Source organism: Myotis yumanensis, unplaced genomic scaffold, assembly GCF_028538775.1.
Source record: "Myotis yumanensis isolate MYYU_CA2020_CCGP unplaced genomic scaffold, mMyoYum1.0.hap1 SCAF_10, whole genome shotgun sequence".
Taxonomy (NCBI): domain Eukaryota; kingdom Metazoa; phylum Chordata; class Mammalia; order Chiroptera; family Vespertilionidae; genus Myotis; species Myotis yumanensis.
The window spans coordinates 46,922,830-46,933,317 of record NW_027223761.1 but is presented as its reverse complement, the minus strand read 5'-3'; the positions used below and the strand labels follow the sequence as shown (position 1 = coordinate 46,933,317).

The 10,488-nt window shown below is 48.1% G+C and overlaps 1 protein-coding gene across 2 annotated transcripts in view; it reads left to right on the top strand.

Moving 5' to 3' along the window:
* Window positions 1-3,390: 3,390 nt before the first annotated feature.
* Window positions 3,391-10,488, top strand: part of PAK1 (p21 (RAC1) activated kinase 1) — a 133,486-nt gene continuing 126,388 nt past the window's right edge. Inside the window, exon 1 of one of the 2 annotated variants that reach the window (XM_070425677.1) lies at window positions 3,391-3,428. The gene's annotated coding sequence lies outside the window, so the exon portion shown is untranslated. The remainder of the gene's footprint in view (window positions 3,429-10,488) is intronic. The other variant, XM_070425679.1, reaches the window with a different exon arrangement.

Here is a 10,488-nt window from a genome sequence, read left to right as displayed (position 1 = left end):
CATGCCCTAACTGGGATGGAATTCAATACCTAGGTATGTGCCCTGACTGGGAATTGAACCCACAACCTTTTTGTTGTATGGGAGGATGTTCCAACCAACGGACACACCTGCCCATGCTGGAGCTCTTTTTATTCCTTAGCTGTGGCCCTTTTGCTCTGTCTTCAAAGGGTGAGTGGAGTGCTTCTCACATCTGACCTTTCCTGTAGTCTAGCCGACCTCTTCCCCACTCTTCTGCTTTCCTTTGTAAAGATCTTTGTGACTACATTGAATCCGCCTGGATAATCCAGAATAACCTCCCCATCTCAAGATCCGTAATTTAGCACTGGCCGTGGGTCCCAGCCAGCTCAGCGATCCCGCATCACCTCCTCCAAGACCTCACCAAAGTGCCTTCTCAAATGGAACACCCCATGGAAACCAGGATGTTCACGTTTCACAAATTTGCTGGGGATAAAGGCTACTACACAAAGGAGGACCTGAGAGTACTCCTGGAAAACTTCTCTGGAGTTTTGGAAAATCAAAAAGACCTTCTGGCTGTGGACAAAATAACGAAGGACCTGGAGCAGTGCAGAGAGGGCAGAGTGGGCTTCTAGAGCTTCTTTTCACTAATTGCTGGGCTCACCATGGCGGGCGGTGACAATTTTACAGCACACAGGAAGCCGAAGGAGAAGAAGTCGGCAGCACTGAGCAGTTCTTCCACCCTGATAACAGTTCTCCCAATGGGTTGCTTAAGGAATCTCTGCCCCGCAGCTTCCCCCTGTATAAGTTTCATGAACAGATTGGGAACCTTAGAAAATGTACAAATAAAACCCCATCCTCATTCCACATGAGAAAGAAAAGCCAATTAAAGCCAGATAAGCTTTTGATTTTTATATTGATTGTATCCTCAATAAACACATTTCTTTTTTAGTTCCTTAAAAAAAGATTCTTAATTTAATGACACCGTCAAGGTCCCCTTTGTCATGGAAGGTAACATATTTATAGGCTCTGGGGATTAGAATGTGAATATTTTTAGGGAGCCATTATTCTGTCCGCCACGGAGACCATACAAAACGTTTAGATTAGGATTAATTTACTGAGTTATGATTTTGGGTCAAGTTACTTAACTCCTCTGTGCCTCAGTTTTTTCATAGATAAAATGGCTGGATAACAGTAGTCTATTTCTAAGGGTTGTTAGAGGCCTAAAGGAGATAATGCTTAGAACAGTATCTGACACATAGTAAGCACTATGTTAGTATTTGTTTGATACATTTTTAACTTTGCTTCTATAACTATGTGTCAGGCACCATTCTAGATACCGGGGATATGGAGTGTATGGGTAGGAGCAGGACTTGATCTCAAGGAGCTCCGGGAGTCAGACACCCAAATACAGTTACTACACAGTAAAAGGCGTGGAAGTACTACAGGATTACAACGTTGTGAAGGCTCAGGGAAATTTAAGAAATATTAGTTGAATGAATAAATGAACATGACATTCAAACTGGGCTTTGTAGAATGAATAGGTATTGGCCAATGAGATAAAGAGAGAAGGGCTCAGAGCCAAGAAAATGTGTGTTCAAAGAACATTAAGTAGCATTTTGTGTAGCTGGAACAAAAGATAAAAGCTAGAAAGGCTGATGTAAGCACCAAGGTTGAACAGTGTCAAGTTAAGGAGTTTGGACTTTATCCTGAAAGCAACAAAAGCCTTCCAGAGTGTTTAAACAGGGGAGGACATCATCAGATTTATGGTTTTAAAAGGCTACCCTGGTCACCAGTAAGAATGGATTGAATTTGGAGAGACTGAAGACTGGCCCAGTTGTCCAGGCGATGGTAGTGAGTGAAGAGAAGGGCAAGGACTTGAGAAATATTTAGGAGACTGTACAGGATTTGGTGACTAATTTGATAAGGGTGTTGAGAGAGGAAGAACAGGCATTATGTTCAGGTTTCTGGCTTATGAGACTGCTAGATGGCGGCCCATTGACTGAGACGAGGAAGTAACATGAGTGGCACCTTTGAGGGGGTGACGGTGGGGGGTGGGGGGGAAGGTAATAGGTACAGCCATAATTCAAAGGTGTTAATGTGTGCTAAACTGTAGTTACTATTATTATGGTAACACTAAGGCTTGGAGATCATGTTAAGGACACACAGGTACTACTTATTATGGAGAAATTGTTTCTTAGAAATGTTAAGGTCCGGTCACTAACATTTGTACAGCTGGGATTTGAAGGAGGACATCTGATTTTAGACCTTCAGTTACTAATGTTTCAGATTTGGACAGGTGGGATTTCAGGTACAGCGCAGGGTTAGTGATGCTGTCCAGGAGGCATCGGGAAACACAGAAGCTGAGCTCAAGGGAAAGGTAGGGGTTGGGCGTAGTCTCCGTGGTAGGAGAAGGACGGGAAAGGAGGCCCATTTTTTTCAACGTCAGTTCAAATCTCTATTATTCTTTGTTCCCCAGCCCCTCCCCCTACAGAACTCCAAGTCGTATTTTAAATGCCGGTCTCCGGGGTCACAGGAGATGCGGTGGTTTGCAAATTCTGCTCTTGGCAATGGTCTAGCAGCTGATGCGGTGGTGCTTAGTAACCTGAAGAGGACCCCAAGACCATTAAGCAGTCTTTTCCACCTTGACTCGACCGTCATCGCCCCGAGAAATCGCCCCCTAATCTTCCCCGAGAAAGGCCGGGTCCAAGGAGCCAGCGGCAGTAGAATTGGAGGCAAGAGGACAGAAGCGGGAGCAATGACGTCATGCGGCCGCCGGGTGATTCCCCAGCCTCTGGCGTCATGCGCCGATGACGTCACTCCAGGCGCTCGCCTGCCCCCACGCCTGGGCCGGCCCCGCTCACGTAGATCTGTCCGGGCCTCCCCGCCCCCTCCCACCTGCGGGAGGCGGGGCGGGCGGGACTCCACCGCCTCGCCCGGGAGGGGGTGGGGGCCGGTGGGAGAGGCGGTCGGCCCGGCCCCGCGGCGCACAATAGCGCGGCAGCGGGCGGGGGCGCGGCTGCAGCTGGAGCCCGAGGTGCCGGCGGCTACCGACGCCCCTCGGCCTCCCCCGCACACGCCTCCCTTCGGCTCGTCCACCGCGTCTCCGCGCGCCTCCCTGCCCGGCCCCGCGCCCCGCGCCCAGCTCCGCCGGCGCGTTCCCCTCATCCTCCCACCCCTCGCCCGCTCCGCGCTCGGATCCCCTCCCAGGGCGCTCTCCCACCTCGGCCCGGCGGCCCGCGAGCCCCCACACCCGCCCCGCAGCACCCCTGCACCCGCGGCGCCCGACCCCTCCCGGCCCGAGGGGATCCCCGGCCCGGCCCGGCCCGGCCCGAGCGCGCGGCGGCGGGAGCGAGAAAGTGAGGCGGCCCCGCGCACCCCCCCGGCTCGGCCGCCGCCCCCGGCTGGAGGAGGAGGAGGAGGAGGAGGAGGAGGTGGAGGAGTAGCCGAGTCCAGCCGAGCGAGCGCGGAAGGTGAGGGCGGCCACGGCGGTGCCCCGGCGTCTCGGGCAGCCCGGCTGGGGCGCGGGGCGGGGGCGCGCGGCGGGGGCCCGGGCCCATTCATTCCCCGCGGCGGGGGCGGGCGGGCGGCGGCGCCAGGTGAGTGGAGGCGGGGCCGCCGCCCGCGAGGTGGATGGTTCCGTCCGACCAACAAAGGCCCCCGGTGCACACACCCGCGCGGCCGCGGTCTCGGACTCGGGGGCCCGGGACCCCGAGAAGAGGCGGGCGGGGAGGGGCGGGGCCGGGACCCCGGACAGGTCCGGGTCTGGGAGCGACTCCTTCCCCAACTTTGCGGTCCCCCGGCGCTGACCTGGGCCCGCGATCGGGAGCCCCGCAGGCGGCGTCCGGGTTGCTGTGCGTGGAGAGGGCGCCCCTGCCCGCGCCGGGGAGTCACCTGTGGGTCCCACTCCTGGAAGAATTCGAGCGGCTGGAGCCGGACTCCTGCAGCCCCTCCCCCACGGCGGGATGCGCCGTAACTTGTAGAGTTTAACCCCAACAGGGAGAGGAGAGAGAATTATTTTATGCTCATTATGCCATGTCAACGATTGTAGCCTTTACTGGCTTGAACATTTAACAGCAAACACGGGAGGGAGTGTGTTTGGAAGAATACTGGGGAAGTTGTGGGTGTTTGTGGGTGTTGGGAGCAAAGTGCTTGTGTTGGTTCAACTCCGTCCCCCCTGGCACTGTGAAAGGTGAGGGGAAAGGTTAGGACTATGGTTACCGAAAAAATTCAAATTCATGAGACTAGCCTTTAAGAATTGTTCCTGAGAAAAGTCTTTTTTTTTTTTTAAAAAAAATATGTTTTATTGAATTTTTATAGAGAAGAAGGGAGAGGGATAGTTAGAAATATCGATCAGCTACTTCCTGAATACCCTCTATGGGGATGTGCCCGCAACCAAGGTACATGCTCTTGACCAGAATCGAACCTGGGACCCTTCAGTCCACAGGCCAAAGCTCTATCCACTGAGCCAAGCCGGTTAGGGCCTGAGAAGAGTCTTTACTTTTGCCTTCTGTGTGTTTGGGCTCTCTCAACTTTGTCAGGAGAAAGCAGGAGCCGACAGTACACCGATGCCTCATTGATCTTACCTTGTGACTTCACCTCCTTCCTGTGACCTTGAGCAGGTTACTGCCAGCCTTCAAGTTCCAGGAGCTTGTTTTTACGCCCGCGACACAGACAGGTACCAAGCACCGACTCAGCTTTCAGGACTCCCCTGGAGAATCCCCCTTCTCCCACTCTGAAGTCTTTGCTAGCATCCACTCCCAAACTCCTCGCAGGCAAAGCCAACTTCTCCCTGGAGCCCTCAGCGGCCTGCAGGATTTACCACAGCATCGGTAACATATTTTGTTGTTGTTATGTTTCTGTTTGGGAAATCCTCCATCCAGGTGCCTGTGGAATCCACCTCACCTTAATGAAACTCTACTTCTCAAAGAGGGTTTTGGGAATATGGACTCTGAAACATTCCCTGAAGTTTATCCATATCCTTACCTGGAGGAGCTCATGGGTTTATCTGCTTAATTTGCTTATTTAGCCATCCCTTGACCCTGCATTACTGGAGGCCGGAGAGCTACTGTGTCCAGGCCTCCTGCTAGGGTGATGGGGATTCAGAGTCGATTAAAGACATTCCGTGTCTTCCAAGAGCTCAAAGTCTAGTGGGTGAGGTAGACATGTAAACAGTGAGACCGGCTCTGATCTCCGGGGGACCCCGGCAGTCCAGGGAGCAGTGTGCAATAATTGAGGCTGCTGGACCTGTTTTACAAGGTTTGTCCTGGCCACAGTGAGTCGTGCTGGGAAGGTGGTGACCTGTCTCACATCCACAAGACAGCACTTGATAAAAGGCCTGTCTAGCCCGGCTGGTGTGGTTCAGTGGTTGAGCATCCAGCCGTGCACCAAGAGGTCATGGTTCAATTCTGGGTCAGGGCACATGCCCGAGTTTCAGGCTCAATCCCCAGTAGGGGGCGTGCAGGAGGCAGCTGATGGATGTTTCTATCTCTCTCTCTCTGAAATCAATAAAAACATATTTAAAAAAAAAAAAAAAAAAGCTTGTCCAAGTCCATTCAATATACATTTACTAGGCACATGTTATGAGGCCCTGTGCTGGGCTTGGAGGAGGCAGTGCTTTCTGAAAGGAGAGCACTGTGTATCCAGAGAAATCTTTGTAAAACAAAACCCATCGTATAAATGTTTCCCTGCCCAGACTAGTCATTGCCTGAGGATGCATTTTCAAACTCGGACCTGAATAAGAAGTTCTCAGAGACCAGACTGCTGCCTACCGTTGCAGCCTCACTGTAACTCCCCTGCCACACTCTTCTTATCGCTGCTTTTGCTTGGGCTGGTCTTTCCCCCCCAACGCCAGCCTTCCCCCCTCTACCTGCCTCTGGGGGAGTGCTTGTTGGACCTCTGGAAGCAGCGGTCCTTAGTCTCTCCTCCTGTTACCTCCACAGAATGAGTTACTCCTTTATTCTCTGGCTCCTGTACACACCACTCTTACAGCTCTCTACAGCACTGTTGCAATTATTTGAGTTTGTGCCTGTCTTTTCCATTAGCCTGTGAATTTCTCGAGGGCAGGACCTGTTTAGTTTTAGTGTCTTAACAAAGTTGCGTGCACGGATACCTGTTTAAAAGGAATGAATGGGTGGATGAAGAAGCAAGTCAAGGCCCAGGAGATGATAGAGGATGTCTGATCCTTTGGGCCAGAACAGTGATCTCTAAGTGTGGTCCCAGCACCAGCAGCAGCAATGCCGTCTGGGAATTTGTTGGAATTGCAAATGATTTGTCCCATAACTGAATAACTGTGGTTGGGGCTGGGCCTTTAAATACAGTTCCTCATGTTGTGACCCCCAACCAGAAAATTATTTTCGTTGCTACTTCATAACTGTAATGTTGCTACTGTTATGAATCGTAATGTAAATATCTGATATGCAGGATGGTCTTAGGCAACCCCTGTGAAAGGGTCGTTCGACCGCCAAAGGGGTCTTGACCCACAGGTTGAGAACCGCTGCTCTAAAACCTCTGCTTTAACAAGCCCTCCAGGTCAGCGGTCGCCAACCTCTAGGACCTCACGGACCACCGGTTGGCGACCGCTGCTCCTGGTAATTCTGATACTTGATAGTTTGAAAACCGCTGAGTTAAAAGATCTGCTTCTGATAAGACCAGGTCCTTGCCATCCCCCCTCTCCCTCCCTTCTCTTTCAGAGCACTTACTGCCTGGCAGTCCATTCTAGTCCACCTGTGTATGCCTTCCTTTTGCCACTAGATTGAGAGCTTCCTGAGAGCAGAGAATTTTGTCTGTTTTGTTGACTAGCTTTTCTTCCCGTTTCTGTCTTTCTCCAAGCTTAGAATAGTGACTACATGCAGGCACTCAGATATTTGTTGAATGAATAAGATGATTTAGTCCCATTTACTGCCAGCTGCTACATTGGGGTTTTATTCAATAGTTCTCAGATTGAAGAGAAACCATGCTTTAATATGAAAATCCAAGTGGATTCTGATATTTTTTGGGGGGAATTTATTTTAGACTGAGCTTTTCTTCCCGTTTATATCTGTCTTTCTTCACTAAGCTTGCAGGACTTTTTGGCTTTTGTTCTTGTAGTCAAGACCTGAAAACTGCTGTTGAAATATCCTAGGCCAGGATTGTTTCTTAGGAATTTGCAACTTGGTTTTGCAAGTCTAAATGAGCACCCTAACTTTTGAGCCTTTTAACTTGAAACTGTCTCTTCCGGATCTCCTGTGGTTTTGTTTTTCTCTAGTGATACTTAAAGCCCTACAGGGGCCTGTTTGACTCCACGCAAAGGTTTTTCTTCCTTATGAAGCTCTTAAAATATAATTTTTCTTTCACTTTCTTATTAGCCGTAAGATACAATATCCAGTTTTCACCTTTCCTAACTTCCCTCTGAGAGATTGGCTTCGTTTGTTCATTCACTTATTTATAAACATTTATTGAGTCCTTCCCTACCATGTGCCAAGCCCCATGCTGGGGCAGGGTGTTCAGATATGCATACTAGTTAAAGATATCACAACATGGTGTGACAAATCTTAAAATGAAGGGACAAAGTGAGGGATAAAAAGTAATGTATACTCATAAAGATGGGAGAAGGCTGTCTTTCTAATCCCGCCTCCCTCGCCTCAGTTTAGGAATAGTTTATCAAACAAGCATTATTTTAATAAACAGACTTTAAACATATTTTCAACTAAAAGGTTGAAGGCTTTTGGGGAAAACAAAAACAAAAATCATGGTAGAATCAGCAATTGCTAATCTGAGATAATTCAATTCTGAGAGAGAGAGGAGAGGAGAGGAGGAGAGAGGAGGGGAGGGGAGGGGAGGGGAGGGGAGGGGAGGGGAGGGATCAATATCAATGATGAGAGAGAATTATTGACTGGCTGCTTCCTGCAGACCCTCTACTGGGGATTGAGCCCCCAGCCCGGGCATGTGTCCTGATCTATAATAGAACTGTGATCTCCTGGTTCATGGGTTGATGCTCAACCCTTGAGCCACACTGGCTGGGCCCTTTCTCCCTTTTTATCTTTCTAAATCATAACCAGAAAGTAGGGAAAAAACTTTTTTTTTTGTATAGTAAAGAGAGACGTTTAACATTATCAAAAGGACACACTGTTTCATAGATGTCATTTTAATTCCTAAAGACTAATGTTGTAATTTGGAGATGGGGGAATAATGAAACCAGGAGAAAGTCAGGAGACCTTAATTTGTTTCTATATTACTGCATGACCGTATGGAAGTAATTTATCTCTGTGCCTCTTCTCCTGACTGTAAAATGGGGATAGTAAAAGTTTCTGTGACCAGCTTACAAGGTTATGAAGCAACTTAAGTAAAATATTGAATATAAAGAAACCTTTGAAAAGTAAAATTGGCTAGCTAGTTGTTAGCGAGTCGTAAACCTATTCAGCAGTTTATTGCACACCTGTTATGTACCAGACACTGTGTGAGATGCTTTTTTCAATCTTCAGAATAAGCATACGGGATGATGGCCAGCACCTCTCTTTCATGGGTAAGGAGGTTGAGGCTCAGACTGGCAAAGGGAACTTGTTCAAGGTTTTGCTGAAAGTAGGTGGCAGACTTCATTTTCAGTCGATATCCACCTGATACCAGTTATGTGTTATGTTCATTACCCTGGTGCTGGAATCTTTTCGTATGGAGGATATAGTAATGTTTGGCAAGTATATCGCTGTGAGAGTTAAAATGCACCCCCCCCCCCCCCCCCATTTAGCCTGCTCCCTTTTTCTGTGCATAGAACGATGGGTGAGGACAGATGTACATGCATTTACATTTATGTTTCTACAGGGAAAAGGCTAACATCTTGCCCTGCTGCGTTGGTTCAGTCTTTACAACAGTCCTGTGAGAGAGGTGTTTCCATTTTACAAGAGTTAGGAGACTGCAGATCATAGCAATCTTGGCTTGCTCAGAGGCGCATTATTAGTAAATGACTAAATATTGGTTTAAAACTACATTTTAAGAAATCTAAATGTAGTTCTTTACTTTTGCCACAATATCATATTTCCTTTTAAACTCTTTCAAACTAAGCTGTGGCACACTGGAAATGTCACTTTAGAATGCTTCCTGATCTCTCTCTCTCTCTCTTTTTAAAAAAAATATTTTTAAGGATTTCAGAGAGGAAGAGAGAGGGAGGGAGGTAGAGAAACATGAATGATGAGAATCATCTGTGGGCTGCCTCCTGCACGCCCCCTACTGGGGATTGAGCCCACAACCTGGGCATGTGCCCTGACTGGGAATGGAACCAGCCGCCTCCTGGTGCATGGGACAACACTCACCCAGTTGAGCCACACCGGCCGGGCTATATCAGTGGTTTTTCATTGGGCCATGTATTTGAACCACGTCTGAAGATGTTAAAATAAATTGCCTGGGCTCTATCTCAAGTCTACTTAATTAAAATCTCACAGGATCTCTATTTTGGAAGGATTATAGCTAATTCTGATATGCAGTCAAGATTGAGAAGTACCGCCATATATTACATTTTGCATAAACATGTACTTATTATATGAAAATGAATGTCTTAATTTTTATTTAAAGTTCATTTCCTAAATACATTAAGCCTCAGGCATTGTCATGGGCTCTGACAAAACAGATGAATCATACATACCTGGCTCCTACCCTTAAGTTTATGGTTGAGAAACAGAGATGTCCATAGGCAATAATACTATATTGAGATAAAAAGGACACATGGAGATTTGTGCTGTGCAAAAGGCATCTACTCCACCTGAAATGGGGATAGCCTGGAAAACCTTAAGGGAAGTGTCACCTAAGTTGGGTTCTGAGAGTTGAGCAGAGCGTAACCCAGTAAAGTGGGGGGGTGGGGGGGGGTGGGGAGGGGGGGAGGGGAGAGAGGGAAGGAGACACTTTCCTGAGATAGAGCAGTATGAGGGCTAGCAGCTTGAGAGCATGTTTGGGGAACCCTGATTAGTTCAGTGCACCTAGAGGAGAGATGCAAGGCGGGGAGTAGTAAAACTCTCTGGGTTAGCTAAAACAGGTATTGTTTTATCTCTGTTTCATAGAAGAGAAAACAGAAGTTAATGGGATTACCTCAGGCTGTATAGCAAAGCTATGATTTGACTCTTGACTTCTGACTCTTGAGCTTCTGATTCATGCTTCTTCCATCACATCAGAGCTGCCCGAACCTTTACAGTGTTGTGGGGATCAGACCAGCTTCCTGGAAGAATGCACAGCAACTGCGAAGTTGTAAAGTGCTTGACTCACATTGTCTATTAGTTGGGAGTTAGGACTAAGTGGTCTATAAGAGTGCTTTTAGCTCAAGAATCTGTTTCTAGGATTTTCCTTAATTGCGGAAATAAACATTCCCCTCCTCCCCCGAAATTGATGACCAGGGTCCAGTGAGCTAAAATCTTGTCAGATAGGTAGTCACTCTTCCAATTTGAGTGTCTTCACTCAACCTCCCATGTTCGTTTTTAAAATACATTTATATTTTTTAATGTAAAAGTGACACATGAAAGTGATGCATGGTTCTCAGAAAATGTGAAGAATACAGAAGAATAAAAGGTAAAA